Here is a 14017-nt window from a genome sequence, read left to right as displayed (position 1 = left end):
GCGTCCGTTGATTAAAATGAGCTAATAAATATATATGGTATAGTACCAAATTCCTGATCCCACATCATCCCTTATAGATGAAAGATCCAGGCAGTCAATGAGCTGGTTAAAAACTGGCAGGTGGGCTCAGATTTGTGTTAATACTGGATGGGATACAACCATTCACTTCTTGTATTCAACAAATACTTGGTGTGGGTTAAACATGTGCTGTGTCTTAATCATAGTGAATATTCCTCTTTGCTTTCCCGAAACGTTTGGTCCAGAGCAATTATAAGTATAGGTCGCATCCCAGAAGCAAATTCATTTACACAAAGGAAGGCCACCAGAAAAATGTAAAGTTCTAGACTGTGAACATTAGCTGGAATAATTGAGGATTTTCACAGATAAAATCCTGTCAACATCCTTCAAGATGAAGCCAAGGTTTAATGTCTGGCTACCAGGAAAATGATGATGGTGGAGTTGAAAGAAAGTACATCCTGGGAAACCCAAGGCGGTATCTATGCAAGATATAAAGAGGTCTGTTCTAAAGGTACAGAGTTTGAGGGATGGCTGATAGTTGAATGGAAATGGACCGTGAAATGGTCCTCCAAGCAAACCTGGAGCTGGAGAGGTTTGGGGTTGAAGAGACAACTTTTAAAATGAAGCAATTGTAAGTAAATACCATAGCGAGCCGCGGTATTTGGAAATGAATACGCTTCAAAAAGATTTTCTGTTAGAATGATTAGCACAGAATCCAGTTTTAAAGACTAAGTAGAGGAGAGAGAGAGAGAGAAAAAAAAGAAGCAAGCTAAGCGGACTGGAGGAGCTGGACTGGGGGGAGGGTAAGTGTGCCTGAGGGATACAGGAAGCAGAGGTGCTTACACCGACGAGCCAAGCCCACAAGCCGGGTATCTGGAGAATCTCCGTTACGGATGGATGGGAGACGCAGGGCCAGTTCCGTTGACCGAATGAGAAAAATGAAAACGAACGCGCTTGGAAACGATTTATTCACCTTCCTCACCCCTACGACGGAACAGCTAGGCATCAGACTAAATCAAGCACCAGAGCAGAAGCACACAAAGCGTGCTCAACTCTACCGGCGGCGGCGCGTCCTAAAAAGACTAGACCCCCTTGCCCACCTCGCGAGGGTCCTCTCTCCCACCCAGCGCGTAAATCACACACCTCGGAAGTTTTGCATTAGCCAGCCCAGCAGGGGAAGAAATTTTCTGCAAGTACAGAAAGTAGAACTAGGGCAGTCCGAGGAGATTGAAAGGGCAAAACTATCACGCAAGAAAACTGTAAGTTCTGATTAGTTTTATGACTTTGCCTTCATGCCTCAGGAGCTCCATTGATCACGGCTTCCGCGACAGGTTGGGGGTGGGGAGGGGAGGGCGCTGGGAAAAAAAAAAATTCTCCAAACTCTCCTCCAGCTCTGCGTTTTCAGATGCAAATACCTCGCCTGGAGATGGATGGGCTGCTGCCCCTCCTACTTCCACCGCTCTCCTGGATTTTCCTGAGAAGGACTCGGTCTGCGCGGAGCTGTCAGGAGGGCGGTGGAGGAGGGGCTCGCGGGGGTGCGCGCGCGGGGGTGCGCGCGCGGCGGCGGAGCGGCTGCGGTGCCAAGAGCCCTCACTTGGGCTCCGGGAGGTGCCAGAGTCTCGGCGGCTCCGGGTCCCGCCACGCACAGCGCTGTCTGCCGGCGCCGGCCGCCGACCACCCGCTCCTCCCCGCCGCCCGCCCACCTGGCCCGGCCCAGTGCGCCCTCTCCGCCTCTTCTGCGCCCGCCCACTCGCCCCCTCGCCCTCTCTCCGGACGCGCGGCCGCTCGCTCTCTCGCTCCGGACCCAGCGTCTGAGCCGCCCCGGGGAGCCGGCCGAGCCGGCGGGACCGGGGCGCTGGGGGCCCGCGCGGGGTCCCCGCAGCCCGCGTCCCGCGGAGAGGGCTGTGATCGGAGCGGGCGCCGGCCGCAGCGGGTGCCGAGCGGGCGCCGCGGGTCCGCCCCGTGCGCCCCACCGCGCGCCCTGGGTCCCCAGGAGCCCGCGGGCGCCCGGCTGCTGAGCGCGCGCCCTTTCGGATGCCAACGCCCAGGTGGCTGGCGCGGGACGCCGCGGAGAGGGCAGCGAGCCCCCAGGTGAGTGGGTGCGCCTGCGGGGGGGCCGGGGAAGGCGCAGCTGGGCACAAGTGCGCCCTCCGGTGCGCCCGGGGAAGCGGGACTCCGTGGCAGGCGGAAAGCGGGCGGGGAGATCCGCACGGAGTTTCCCTGGCGTCCGCAAGTTACCGTTCGGTGGCCCTGATCTGCGGCTCCGCCGGGCAGGGTGGGCGGGCGAAGGGAGCCGGGCCCGGCAAGCTGGTGCTGACGGACACCGGGTGCGACGCGAGTTGGCGAGTTGAGCGAGCAGATCCCGGCGTTGTCCGTGTGCAGGGCAGCACGCAGTCCGGTCCGCTCTCCTCCACCGGGAGCACGAGGGGCTGTTTTTAACCCAGGATACATGCGGGGAAAACTCCGCGCTGGCCGGGCGGCCGGCTTCTGCGGCGGTCTGAGACTGCGAGGGGGCGTGTGCCCGCGCGTCCATCTGACTGACTGCGTGTACTCCGTTTACCTTTCTGGACGGTGGAGCTCCTGTAAGGGTGTTTAGCTTTTTCCTGTAATTAGTATTCTGGTGGTGCCCTGCATCCGCAGGGCTGGCCTCTGCGAGACATCCCGCCTCCGCTCCGCCCCGCGGTACCCTAGGTGCGCGTCGTTCTAAGGGCGCCCTGCTTCTCTGACTGTCTGGTGGACTTTGTGGGCGCACCTGGTCCACGGCTGGTTGCGGGTGGATGCACGAGGAAGGACCTATGGTCTTTATTGGCTTCACCTTTTACATCGTTAACCTCAAGGATTTCTTAGATATAGTGCAGGTGAGTGGAGATTGGTACTAAATTACCCAGCAGTGGGCAGGTGAGAACCTGTGAAGCAAAGGACTGGGTAGCTTTGGAGATCTGAGCACTGAAGCCCGAATATACTTAAAACGCGTTCGCAAGAAATATCTTCTCTTGATTGCAGCACTTATTAGGTGAAACATCTTTAAGTAAAGACTCTTCCTTCATAATTCCTGTAACCCGGCAGGTATTCAGATTATTTTGCATTCAAAAGTAGACAAGCAGAACTTTATGGGGAAAAATAGAAGAAAAAAAAAAAGTAACTTATATGTTAGTATATGGCTTGAGGTAAGTGACAGTATGCATTAAAAAAATTTCAGGTTAACAGCACGAAAATGTATATTTTAAGAGTTTAGGGGAAGCAGTAGCCTTTTTTGTTGTTGTTTTTTAAAGGAAAGTTCACAATGATACACTGTCCGGCAGCGATATCAGACGAGTTTTAAGTGTGTCTTTATAAAGACAAGTTGGTAGTGAAGAGCTAAGGAAGAAAGTAATTGTATTGGAAGCTTTCAGTAACTCACCAGATTTACTTCTTTGAAGAAGAACTAGTTAGATTTTGTTTACACAAGCTGTTCTCTTGTTAGTACATAAAGGGCAATCCATTAAGAATCCTTTTCTTCCTTTTGGGGCTCTTTGGGACAGTATGGATTAAAATGCTAAAGAATTGAGACAGATAGTCAAACTGGCAACTTTGTAGACATCTGGCTTGTTCCGCTAGTGTTTCATATGAAGTGGAGTGGCAGAAGCAATTAGGTAGCATCCAACCTTAATAGTCTTATCTGGTAAAACTAGCTGTGAAAGTCTGTCTGTGGAAAGAAAAATAAAGAAAACAATAATCAGTAGTGTAGACCATCACCCTGCTAGAAGCCATTAAGGTTTGCAGCCTTAAGAAAAAGGCATTGTGCTCTTACAACTTGAGATATTATTGTAATTAAGGGCTGCAATAGGTGATTAGAATTGTGTTAACAATTGGCTGACAGGCTCACACCTCTTCTTAAGTAGACTTTTATTGATTTAATAGCACAGCGCTTTTCCCTTTCTTATAGAAGGGTAATTGTAAAGCATCTGTATTATTGTGGTTTACCCTTGAATTGACTCTAGTTTTTAGTGTCCAGTGAAGGAGAGAGGATTGGGTGCATCCTGAGTGGGTCACTGTTCTGCCTCCCTAGGTCTAAAAATCCACCCACTGTCTCTCCTCCTTTTTAGCTTTTTTGAGGGCAGAGCTGATAACAGCTTCTCAGAATGTGTAGTGATATGAGGAAGTGACTACATCTTTGTAGTCAAGTTCAACACTTTGTCAGTCTTTTATAAATCTTTTGTAAAGCATCATCAGTTGTTCAGTTGTTAACATGTATGCTTCAGTGATTTCCATCCTTCTTTGATTTTATAAGATTTTGCACTTACTGCCTTAGTAGCTCCTATCACATCACAATTCTCTCTGTCACGTGTAAAAAGGTTTTTTACTGGCTTGGAGAGCTTCAGAGCCTTTAGCTGAAATTGGGAGTCTCAGAAACTTCTAAAATAGCCAAGGCACCATCGTTGATTGCAAGAGGACAGTGATGGGAGCTTTTCTCCTTTGCATGAAGGACTCAGTTGCTTCTAAATGGGGTGATGAAGGGGAGCTGAGGACAAGGAAGGCATGTGATCAGAGTCCTGTGTGTGACCATCTCCTCAGCCTCTGACAAGCAGAGCTGATCTAGCTGTAACTAGCAGTACTCGAGTGCCTCCTCTGGGAATTTGCTGGTTTTGCAGAAAGATACCCCTGCAAACATTCCCCCCCTGGTTCTGCGAGACTCCTCACGGACAAAATTATCAGCGCAGATGAATATGCAGGCATGCATGTCCTTACGTTCATTTCATATTTTCATTCTAGTAGAAATTTCTTTTTGACTGTTTTGCAGACTGCTTATTGAAACATGTTGCCTTTTATTGAAGTGAAGTAAATCTCAATGTAAATGCAAGGGTAAATTAAAAGTGAAAATTGATCCCACTGAAATATGTTGTAAAAGTACAAAGAAACAAACCCTGTAAGTATGATTTGACCATTTTGATACTATATAAAGAGCTCAGAAGGACTGTGCTTTGTCACTTTCTTTGTAATTTACATAGGCTGCTTCTAGTTAATTGTTAACAGTGGTTGTTTTCTCTTTTTCATTCCTTTCACCCATGGCAGAAGTTATTTGTGCTTCGTGGAAATTGACTCTGTAATCCACTTAGAGAAGTTTTCATTCCATGTCTGATAACCAGAGGCAGACTACCGGCTGTGTGATTCATTTCCAGGGCCCCTGCCTGAATATTTAGGCCAGTTAACGGTAGGAGGTTGTGGTCTGTGGTTGTAATGTTATCTGGCCCAGGGAGCTAATGGGTTTGATCACAGTTTCTTTATGTGAGAAGTCACATATCACAGAGGTCCCCAGCCTTACTAATTAAAATGTAAAGAATTATACCTTTTAAGTAGAAAAGAAGAGGGCTGCTTCATCAGTATTAAAATTATTGAAGTTAATGCTAAACTTTAATGGTAAAGAGATAGAACAAATGACAGTATATGTCTATCCTAAAAGCTGAAGATGAAGTATTAAATCTAGAATGATTATAATGGGTAGTTAGGAACAGAGAAGCATCTTGAAATACAGGATTTATAGCAACAACCAAATAACCATCCATGTACATTCTTATATCCTAAGGTATTTTCCTGAGAAATCAGAATTTACCCAATTTCTAAAACAGCCAATGGACTAGTATTCAAATATCAGTGCAAATAGTTGACTACCATAGCATTACAGTGTTGTAGGAAGTTATTATGGGTGCTAGAGTTGTTTCAAAGGGAAAAGGCAATTTTAAAATTGGGTACTGCTCACTGTTTTTGGTAATATATAAACATACAATCCTGAACAAGAGATCTCTTGAGTATCTTACATTCTGTCCTCTCTCTCGTACATTCTGAATGGAATCCTGATGGTCCCCTACTTTGAAAATTCAAGCTCATGGTTATATTAAAAATTTGAGTAAATTCTAAAGGTAATAAATTAGAAAGATATTAATGATCAGATTGAGAAATATTTAACAAATACTTTAAATGACCGTTGCATCCCAGTCATGCCCAATTCCATCTGTTAACTAGCTGTGTGACCTTGGGCACTGCACAACCGTAGACTTTTGTTTTCGTTAGTAAAGAAAGAAAAGACTGCCTTAGGTTCTGTTTCTGTGGTTCTACCTCTTGAGTGGGTTGGAGATTCATTTATTTTTCCCCAACATGAATGCTCAAGAAAAGCAAGCGTTTACCTCCTTCAGCACTAAATGACCCTCATTCTCTCTCTCTCTTAGATGTCATCTCTGAAAGCTCTATTTGTGTGTGATAGTTGGAACTGACGCATGGCCATAGTTCTTGAAGTGCTCCTTGACCTTGGATTACTTTCTGTTGTCACTCACAGCCTCTGCTCACTGATGAAGGGGAGGTTAGAACAGATCGTTCCCCGCTTTTGCATTCCCCAAAATATATTCAGTGAATCTACTGTAAAAACAAGTGAACTTAACAGTGAACAGTATGATCCTTTTTACAAAGCAGCCCACTCTACCTTTGTGGCAATAGTGAAGACCTGTGTGGAGACAGGTGGCTGCAGTCCTGGGGAAAGCAAGGGCAAATGAAGGTCTTTAATGGAGACATGAAATCAGGAGGCAGTCTTTCCTTGTTGAGTTTAAATAATGCCATTTAATACCCAAGGAGTATCCAAAAGGGAGCAGGCTTCTTTCACCAAACTACAGAGCTCATTCATGAAGGTTGTGCTTAAAGCAATGGTGATATGGTCACAGTATCCTCTGACCACTGCTGTGAAGTGGTATCATTTCCACTTTTAAACATGGATGTTGTTCAGTCTTCATTCATTAAAAACATGTTGCTTGTCAAAATGTATCAGGTTGGCTAAAAAGGTTGTTTAGGTTTTCCCATAAACTGAACAACATTTTTGATCAGCCCAGCAGTTCAACTTTAAAGCAATCCTGGAAATGACAGTTTCCTCCCAATAGGCCAGCAGCAAGATTTTTTTTTTTCTCTCCCATTTTGTTATTGTTACAACTGTGATTTCTTGTACTACTGTGTTTTATAAACCATCCAACAGAACGTCTCAGGGAATGTTCTAAAGGTGTTTGGTGGTTACCTGTTAAGAGATTTCTGATTCTCGTGGATTATTTTCTATCAAGTTCACTGGCAGTCCTTAAATGTCATTCTTACCTTTGTTTTTATAGAAAGTGCAAATTACTGAATTTATTCTGAAACTGTCATGTTCCATGTAATTGTGAACTGGACCATGTTTTTTTATTTTTTTCCTTTTGGCCGAGCTGTGCTGCCTGCAGGACCTTAGTTCCGCAACCAGGGATCGAACCTGCACCCCTGCATAGGAAGTGTGGAGTCTTAACCAGGGAAGTCCAACTTCCTCCCAAACTGGACCCATTTTAAAAAGAGAAGCAGGCTGTCTTCTAGTTTTTAGATTACCAGTAAGTAGTATACTACCTATTAGTGTGTTATGAAGTAAGTATATTTCACAGCAGTTGCAGAAGACTTATATCTGATGCAACTCCAGACTCAGAGAGGTTGAGCATCTGTTTCTTGCCTATGATTGAGAGAAATTGATGGTATAGAGTCTTAAACTGAGGTAAGCCATTGGTTTATTCATATTGCACTGCAAAAACCACTTCCAGTTTAACTAAGTGCCAGAAAACCTAAACTAGTAATATTATATCTCCTTTTAATATAATTGATAGTCATAGTTTATAGCTCCTTATTTTTCGAAGGCAGATAGCCCTGTGTGCCTTTTAAAAAAGCAGTTTAGCAAATATAAATTAGTTGGTAATTAGGCATGTGCTTTAACTACTCTTACGGTTCTATATTAATGTGAGTGGTTGAATAGGATACATTTTGTGCTACTTGTAGTGTTTTTAGCATGCCGTCTTTAATTTAGATGGAACAGGCTCTGTAAGATTTGCCCTTTTGCTCACTGATGCATTAAAAATACATTTTTTGTTAGGAAGGGTTTTTTTTAGTCATTGTTTTTAGGTCTGAACAAACATTTGATTAAGAGCATGATGGTCACTTGATCTGATTTTTGAAAGTAGTTTCACAGAGGTATTAGTGGAGCAGAAAATCCAAGAAAATTTTATAATGATGAATTCGTTTGGGTAAAGTATTATTAGGTATTAAGGTTAAATGAATAATAAACTATCTACTTGGAAATAATTCTTTGCCACTTAGATGAACAAAAATAATTGGAACAAAAAAGTAGCATGATAAAGTGATTTCAGGTCAATAAATGATGTTGATTTAGTAAATAGCGCTTGACTGACTCTTACCTCTTTCTCATTTTTTTTTTTTGCTCCAATCCTTTTAAGATTTCCTTTGTGAGGCTTCATTTTGCATTCCTTTGACAAAAATCACAGTATTAATTGTCGTGATTTTCATGTATTTTTGCTTTGGCCAAAAAAAAAAAAGAGATCTAACATTACAAATTTTAAAAATGACAAATTTTAGCTTTAAAATATCAGAGCAAAAAAATTTTTTTTGAAATGTTACCCAGAGTTTTTAGATTTTAGATTAATTACTAATCCAGTAGCCATCTCCGCTTTGGCTTTTGAAATGTCTGTGCTTGGCCTCTATTCAGCTCTTCTCTCCTCAGATACAATCTATTCCTGCTGTTTCTGTCCTCAGTGTTGTAATGGTGAACATCTGTAACTGTCCAGAAGTTGACACAGATCTGTAGAAGTTACCTAACTGTATGCCAATACATTATTTTTCTGCACCGTCTCTTTTTTTTCTGAGTTGGTCATAGTGACCCTAGGCAGCGGTCCAGCCTTCCAGAGGGCCACTGTTTTAAGTTTTCCCTTGGGCCACATGTTGGCACGTGACACAGCTTGGGCACAGAGGTCTCTGCTCATTTCTGATGTAACATCCCCCTGGTTAACTCCTGCCTGTATAGGAAACTGAGATAGGAGAGGAGGCAGAAGAAAGGGAGAAGAGGACACAGATGTCTGAGGAAGGAGGTTGCAGAGTTCTGTTTTGGGACACAGATTCATGAGGCCTTGTTTAACCCATTGTGCACAAAGTCAACAATTGAAATGTGTTGGGTGCTCAAGTTCGTTTATGTGGCAAAGACGTTACTGTGGTTGGTGCCTTTAGATGTGTTGACGTTTGTGTGAAGATGGGAAGCCTGTATAGTGAGGTTATGGACAGGAAATCTCAAGGGCAAGTCTCAATTACTTCTATTTGATGACCACAGATAACTGAAAGTTTTTCCTAAGGGTTCAGGGCCTTCCTATCTTTCGTGGTGACCCAACTCATCCAGGGAGGGTGAGCTGGGTCGAGCTGTTGTTCTGGCCTTTACCTCGAAAACCAGATCTGTCCGGAAAGCAAGGCAAGGATTTGGGGGGGACAGGTGAAGAAAGGGGACATCTGACCCTTGCCACACCACTTCCTCCTTCTGTTATCAAGTGTATGTTCCTGGCAGGGTTTGTAGCTCTCCAAAGTATTGATGTACATATCATGAAACACCCTACTCAGATTCCAGCTCTTCATATGTGATTTTCCGATGTTTACCAGCACACTGTACAAAGCGTGTTCTAGAGGCATTTATTTGCTTCATGAAAGAGAATTTCATCCTCCAGGAATGTACACAATGCCAGTTGAAGTATCCTTGTCCTCTTGACCTTCAAGAAAAGTAAAGAAAATTTGGCTCAAGAGACTGGCAAATACTTCAAATCCTGCAGAGAAATGTAATGGAATTGTTCTCAAAGTGATTGTGACTTCTGAACATGGTAGAGTAGTCAAGGATTTCCGTGTTGACTTCTATGGTTAAGTTTTCATATTAAACATGAGAGTGATTATAATGAAAAGAAACATCCCATAGACATTTTCTGAATGTCAGTTCCAGGGCCTATTTCCGTTCTAGATATTAGGATACAGCAATAGGGTAAATCATCCCTGTTCATCAAGGTTTCTGTTAATACTAACTGCTCTTAAAACCCTTGGTTTAAATAGGAAAGTATACAATTCTCAGGTATCTTTCCTCTGCAGATATTATCATGTCAATGACTCTAAAATAACTCATGGCGTTTTCTGTCACTCTGTTGTTTTATGTGTTCTAGCTTGTTCCATCACTCCACAGTCTTGTATGGAAAATAAATAATCAAGAGGCAAAAAGAGTAATTTAAACATGTCTTGGTAAAATTCATGCTCGATTCTGTAAACACGTCGAATGCTTCCTTTATATTTCTGTTGCTTTCCTTAATCATTCTACCCTTTACCTTTAATTATTAACAATGTGTACTTTTTCATAACTGAAAAAAAGACAACAAAAGCAATTTTATATAATTAGCTGTACAAACAGACTTTATAAAATGATATAGCTCAGCCCCCACATTTTGCACACATGGAACATGAAGGCCCAAAGGGATCCAAGGTCATTACAGGAAATGATGGAGGGTCATGTGATCTATTTCCAGTCCAGATTGTGTTTCTTTCTTATCAGTGAACATCCTGAGTGAACTCAAAGTTATCCAATACCAATACCAGTCTTTGACTTATAAGAATGACAGAGAACGTGGCTTTAGGAAAGAAAATATTACTTTTTTTTTTTTTTAAGAAAGCACTTTGTTGCCATTGTTTGTATGCATCTAGATGCTTCCTTTTATAATCTACGTAGTTGTCTGGGCACTGACTAGAACTATTAAGAATGTTTTCATTGAATTAACTTACAAAACAGAAACAGACTCAGACTTTGAGAATGATCTCATGGTGGGGGGGAGCAGGGAGGAGGAAGGATGGGGGAAGGAAATGGTTAGGGAGTCTGGGATGGACATGTACGCACTGCTCTACTTAATGTGGGGAACCAACAAGGACCGACTGTATAGCACAGGGAACTCTGCTCGATGTTACAATGCAGCCTGGATAGGGTGGGGAGTTTAGGGGAGAATGGATACATGCATATGTGTGGCTGAGTCCCTTCTCAGTTCACCTGAAATATCACAACATTGTTAATTGGCTATATCCCAATACAAAATAAAAAGCTAAAAATGTTTTCCCTAAGTGTTAGGAGTTTTCTGAAACATTTTATAGATAACGTGAAAATGAAAACATCACACAATAACTTTAATTTGAACATAAGTAGTATCAGACTTCGGAGAAGGCAATGGCAACCCACTCCAGTACTCTTGCCTGGAAAATCCCATGGGTGGAGGGGCCTGGTAGGCTGCAGTCCATGGGGTCGCTAAGAGTTGGACACAACTGAGCAACTTCACTTTCACTTTTCCCTTTCGTGCATTGGAGAAGGAAATGGCAACCCACTCCAGTGTTCTTGCCTGGAGAATCCCAGGGACTGGGGAGCCTAGTGGGCTGCCGTCTATGGGGTCGCACAGAGTCGGACACGACTGAAGCAACTTAGCAGCAGCAGCAGTATCAAACTTAAAATGTATATATGTATATAATTTTTGATACTACTTATGTTACATATATGTGTGTGTGTATATATATTTAGTGCTTTTAGTTTTTGCCAGGCACTATCCTTAGCTTTTTATGATCTGCTTATTTAATCCTATTAAATATTAGATGCAATTATTTACATTTTCATTTTATAAGTGGGAGGTTTGAAGATTCATCTCTGGAACTTATTTTCTTAGAATTTAAGTATCTTGTCCAAGATTGTGTAGCTGAGACATGACAGACTCAGATCTTAGTCGTTTGGTTGTTTCCTACTCTTCGACCCCATGGACTGTAGCCCTCCATGCTCCTCTGTCCAAGGGACTCTCCAGGCAATAATATTGGAGTGGGTTGTCATTTCCTTCTCTAGGGGATCTAACTGACCCCAGGGATTGAACCTGGGTCTCCTGCATTGCAGGCAGATTCTTTACCATCTGGGCCACCAGGGAAAACCAATTTAATTATAAGAACTCCCCAAATCTAGGATTCTGAAAAAATTCATTTGTTGTCTAGTTTTTTAGAGGTTGGGTACAATTTCACACAGAAACAATGTTATCAATTTCCCTTAATCTATAGAGTAGCCTAAGTTGACACAGAATTGAAACAGAAGAACTATACAAAAAGATCTTCATGACCTAGATAATCATGATGGTATGATCACCCACCTAGAGCCAGACGTCCTGGAATGTGAAGTCAAGTGGGCCTTAGAAAGCATCACTACAAACAAAGCTAGTGGAGGTGATGGAATTCCAGTTGAGCTATTTTAAATCCTAAAAGATAATGCTGTGAAAGTGCTGCATTCAATATGTCAGCAAATTTGGAAAACTCAGCAGTGGCCACAGGACTGGAAAAGGTCAGTTTTCATTCCAATCCCAAAGAAGCCAATGCCAAAGAATGCCCAGTTGTACTCATCTCACAGGCTGCTGGTGCTGCTGCTGCTGCTAAGTTGCTTCAGTCGTGTCTGACTCTGTGCAACCCCATAGACGGCAGCCCACTAGGCTCCCCAGTCCCTGGGATTCTCCAGGCAAGAACACTGGAGTGGGTTGCCATTTCCTTCTCCAATGCGTGAAATTGAAGTCGCTCAGTCCTGTCCAACTCTTTGGGACCCCATGGACTGCAGCCCACCAGGCTCCTCCATCCATGGGATTTTCCAGGCAAGAGTACTGGAGTGGGGTGCCATTGCCTTCTCCGAATCTCACAGGCTAGGAATGCTCAAAATTCTCCAAGCCAGGCTTCAGCAATACATGAACCCTGAACTCCAGATGTTCAAGCTGGATTTTGAAAAGGCAGAGGAACTAGAGATCAAATTGCCAGCATCATGGATCATCGAAAAAGCAAGAGAGTTCCAGAAAAACATCTACTTCTGCTTTATTGATTATGCCAAAGCCTTTGACTGTGTGGATCACAACAAACTGTGGAAAATTGTTTGAGAGATGGGAATGCCAGACCTACCTCTTGAGAAATCTGTGTGCAGGTCAAGAAGCAACAGTTAGAACTGGACATGGAACAACAGACTGGGAAGCCTGGCGTGCTGCACTACATGGGGTCGCAGAGTTGGACAGGACTGAACAACTGAACTGAACTGAAATTGACATCATTTGTCCATATCACATTTTAAAACATTTGGTCTTAGGGACCAAAGTATTTCTGCGGTAGTTTTAGGCGCAGTTTCCTTCTTTCTTGAGGAAGGAGAACAGTGAAACTTGAAATGTCCTTTGGCCAAAGGGTTCCCATGCTGGACTCAGTCTGGTCACCACAACCCTAGGTCCCCCCTCCCCCATCCCCAGGAACCTGGTTTGTGAAGGAGGTCCCTGTGCTTCCTACTAAAGGCCGCTCACCAGGAGTTCCTGGCCCTGATTCCCGGTCGGCACAGACAAATCCCTTCACCAGCACACCATTTCCTTGTTTAAGTGTTTACTTGTCTTCTTTTAATTGGAGGTAACTTGTCTCTCAGGTGGATTAGCTCAGACCAGTGTACAAAGAACTTCCAACCTAGCTGAGGGTCATTCATTCACCAGAATATCAGTAAATTGCCCCAAGTTCCTTCTTGCTTGTAATTCTAAGTGTAGAACAACTTGCATTTCTAGCTGCTGCTGCTAAGTCACTTCAGTCGTGTCTGACTGTGCGACCCCATAGACGGCAGCCTACCAGGCTCCCCGTCCCTGGGATTCTCCAGGCAAGAACACTGGAGTGGGTTACCATTTCCTTCTCCAATGCATGAAAGTGAAAAGTGAAAGTGAAGTCGCTCAGTTGTATCCGACTCTTAGCGACCCCATGGACTGCAGCCTACCAGGCTCCTCCATCCATGGGATTTTCCAGGCAAGAGTACTGGAGTGGGGTGCCATTGCCTTCTCCGTCACCTTTCTAGAGTGATTTTCAAATGAACCAAATTCATTTTTGATCATCAGATGGGAGATCTGGATTCTGGGAGATGGTATTCAGTGCACAGACTGCAGTTAATATGCTCCAGTAATAGTTTATCCTTCCTGGGGCTTCTCAGAACATAGCCGTTAGCTGTATTTGGAGTTATTCTGGAATATCCTAAATTTCAAACTTTATTGCAGTATCTTTAATAGGAATATGTTCATTTGACTAGAGCTTCAAGTCCATGCAACCTGTTTCTTCCAGTTGTGTGGACTATTTTAACATGTTTAATACA

At 43.7% G+C, this 14017-nt stretch overlaps 1 protein-coding gene across 1 annotated transcript in view; it reads left to right on the top strand.

The window, feature by feature from the left end:
* The first annotated feature begins 1997 nt into the window (after window positions 1–1997).
* The window catches only part of CDH7 (cadherin 7), a 147962-nt gene continuing 135942 nt past the window's right edge, over window positions 1998–14017 (top strand). The window contains exon 1 of the mRNA XM_061399565.1: window positions 1998–2109. The gene's annotated coding sequence lies outside the window, so the exon portion shown is untranslated. The remainder of the gene's footprint in view (window positions 2110–14017) is intronic.

Source organism: Bos javanicus, chromosome 24, assembly GCF_032452875.1.
Source record: "Bos javanicus breed banteng chromosome 24, ARS-OSU_banteng_1.0, whole genome shotgun sequence".
NCBI lineage: Eukaryota > Metazoa > Chordata > Mammalia > Artiodactyla > Bovidae > Bos > Bos javanicus.
This window is presented reverse-complemented; position numbering and strand designations above follow the sequence as displayed.